General features: G+C 31.0%; 1 long non-coding RNA gene across 1 annotated transcript; it reads right to left on the bottom strand.

The window, feature by feature from the left end:
• Window positions 1-206: 206 nt before the first annotated feature.
• On the bottom strand, window positions 207-2,888 carry LOC111696501 (uncharacterized). Its single transcript, XR_002764101.1, has 3 exons — window positions 2,803-2,888; window positions 1,494-1,549; window positions 207-986 (listed from the first exon to the last, which is right to left on the bottom strand). It is a non-coding gene; the product is annotated as an uncharacterized LOC111696501 (long non-coding RNA).
• Window positions 2,889-3,410: the final 522 nt, after the last annotated feature.

Here is a 3,410-nt window from a genome sequence, read left to right on the forward strand (position 1 = left end):
TTAGAAAACCAATGATTTATTAATATAAAAAGCAAAAAACCTTTTCAAATTTTTTGTAAGGCTGATTTAGACCCATTTTAAGTCTGAAATGATAAAAATACTAAGTCTATAATAATGAGGTTTTCATTAAATTAAATTTAAACAATATCTCAATCAAACCAGACTTCGAAAAAAAAAATTGTTTTTTTTGTTAGATTTCAGAAGAATTGTAAAAAATGATTTGATATAATTATATCTTAAAGGGATTGTAAGCGTAAATCCAATTGATGCAAAGATATTCCAAATTATTAATAAGGGTACAGATGGAGGGTCACTTAAAAATAAGCTTACAGTCCCTTTAAGTTTTTTTTGTTATTTCATTTTAGTAAATTAAACTAGATATAGATTTAACAACATGACTGTAGAGCATTTTTAAAAAAATATTTGAAATTGAATTTATACTAAATGTTGTACAAACCAAACTTAAAATCACAGAACTTATTTATTTGAACTTGATCAACCTGTAAATTATTACTTTAGTTTGGGAACCAAGCTTTGTATGGTAACTTAGAATTTTCAATCAAAGTTGAGAAGATGTTTGAAGTTCCAACGGTATTCCCAATTAAAAGTTGAGGCAAATAGTTCTAGGGGTTATGATCGGACATAAAACAGATTTAACAGAGATTACTACTTCTATATTGATATAAAAAGTAGTAATCTCTGTTTGGATGCCTGTCATTTTTATGATCATAATTCTCAGGAGCCCATGTAGCTTGAATATTCTTTTCTTTAATATTTCCAAATCAATCGGGTTGCCTTATTAGAGAAATGTTAGTGTCCAGGTAAAGCTGGGTTCCTAACTAGTTATAGTAAGTCCTTTCTATATAAGTTTCTATAAGTTCTATCTGATGTCGTCTGTTCACTAATCTTCTGAATTTAGTGAAGTTTGCAGTTTTGCATCTCTGTGTATCCATAAAACATTTAACCAGGAACTCTCATTTTTAATTCTAAAATAAAGAAATTTATATTTTAAAACAAAAGAAACAAAACTAAAGAACTGCCGGCACAAACTCAAACTCTGTTATCGTAACCTGGTGGTGTAAACCTTTCATATTTCAAAATTAGACTATTTGCTTTCATAGAAATCAAAAGGTCTGCAACATCGGGTTGCAAATATAAACGGGTTAAAAAGTCGGACTTAGTGGCAATAAATCCTAAACATTTTTAAAACTAAAATATTTCTTTGTGGTAAATTAGAATAAACCCGTATGATATTAAAGAAGTCAAATTTCTTGGCAATCTTTTTTTAAAACCGATGACGACTTTTGACACTGATATGGGAGTACCTGACATAAAAAGTTAATGAAAGTTGATTATTTTTTATTGTAGCAGCCGTAAAAGAAGCTTTCTGTCAAAAAGGAGCTGATATTCAATTATCTGAGATTGACGTTTATTCTAATGATTGTGTCTATACATCATTCATTTTTAATAAAATTTCCTACAATAAAACTTACGAAATTTCCCTCATGGTGTTAAAATCTGCAGGGTAGTATTTAGAGTCATGAAATTCCTGAAATATATTATTTTTAATTTATTAAAGACGTAATATACCAGCTGGTGCCCGGCGTTCCCCGTGGAATTTACTAGCTGGTGCCCGGTTCCCCGTGGAATTTACCAGCTGGTGCCAGGTTCCCCGTGGAATTTTAGAAACATTTGAAAAAATTGAATTTTGAAAGAAAAAAGGACTGAATACATGATTTATAAATAAAAAAATCAATAAAAATTTTGAATTTTGAAGAAAAAAATCGATTCTTAGCCGATGTAACCCCGTACTCAAGGGTTCCCTAAAAAAATGTCAGTCCATACGGTCCAGCCGTTTGGCCAGCTTTAGCTGACAAATAAGTATATATACATACATACATATATGTCAGGACATAAGTTTTGAACACTTCATGCCAAATTTCGATTATCATTAGTTTTGATCTTTTTGGATAAATCATCGTTCTTCATCAACATTTGCTCCAAAATATACTTACACAAAATAAAAACGATGATGTCTGTTTTCATTTAAAAAAGCTGTGATGAATATTTCTTCTTAAAAATAAATCAAAAGTTAGAACCTTAAAGGTTTATGCACTTTAAAATAAGCTGGCTCAAAATCTAATGCATTAGAGTTAAATGAATTTAGTTTTAAACTCATATTAGATAAGTATAGCTTTTGGTTGCACTTTCTACATTATTTCAGAGAAGTTTGAAATGCGCGAAATACATGAAAATTCACGAAAACAGCTGACCGGTGCTCTCAAGCAACTTAGTTAGAAAACACACCGCTAGGAATCACTATAGACAATTTATGAATCTCATAAATTTGCTGTGTTTTGTGTGCTCATGCAAGGGTACTTTTTAATTGATTATTATATATTTCCCCATTTTATTTAAGATTAGATTACTGAAATTGGTCGATTAAAGATGATAAAGGTAACATGATAATACAATTTCTTTGTATTTAATTTATGATCCGTGAAGTTCAGGGTTATCTCTGATTCCAAAGCATATATCATAGCAGTCTTTTCATTTCTGTATTTCCGAAAGGAAACAAATACATTAAGGATCTAGGTACCAAGAAGTCAGAGGAAAGCGAAGAGCCTTACTAAACGAAGGGGGGTGACCAAAACTCCTCATCGAATAATCACCGCCACCCAAATGTGTTTTGCGGCAAGCGCGATCCTCAATCTCCACCGTAAGGCTTTGTATACAGGAGACTGTTCAGGGGGGGGCTTTAAAGAAATCTTTCGNAGGACTCTTTCTCTGATATAACTATACCTGAAGTAATGGAGTTATATCTGGACAATGATTATACCAGTTTTCTGATATTCCATTCCATTCCATCAGAATATACGGAACATATTTACTCTGACAAATTAACAATTGAATTAAAATTTATATGTATGTTAATCAGAAAATAAATATTAAATAAAAACATTTTACTCCTGCAAGCTGTCTAAATGTAAAAATCGTAAAGTTTTCCATATTCTTAAATCATATTGCAAAGGAAACAATTGTTTTGAGTTATAATAAAAATCGTGGTTTTAAAAAAAGCTTTAATTGTCAGGTAACATTTTTAATTCAATAATGTTTAAATTTATCACTTTAATTTCCTTAATTTTGGTTTGCAGAAAGGGAAGTAGGGCCTGAAACAAAATTATTAAAGGGACAGTTCACTTATTCCGCTGTTTTAAGGGTAAGCTAAATACCCTATTAGCTATTCACTGGTATTAGTCTTACTTTTTAACAACAATTTTGGACTAGCGTGCTTAAATAAACGAATAAGTCCTGTTTTAAGTAGAAATTGACGATTATAAACGGCCAAGATTATTCCCGGAAGACAGTTTGGGACAGGTTCGGAAGCCCTATGGAGCGCGCACTGCCAC

This window comes from Eurytemora carolleeae, unplaced genomic scaffold (assembly GCF_000591075.1).
Source record: "Eurytemora carolleeae unplaced genomic scaffold, Eaff_2.0 scaffold199, whole genome shotgun sequence".
In the NCBI taxonomy this organism is placed as follows: Eukaryota; Metazoa; Arthropoda; class Copepoda; order Calanoida; family Temoridae; genus Eurytemora; species Eurytemora carolleeae.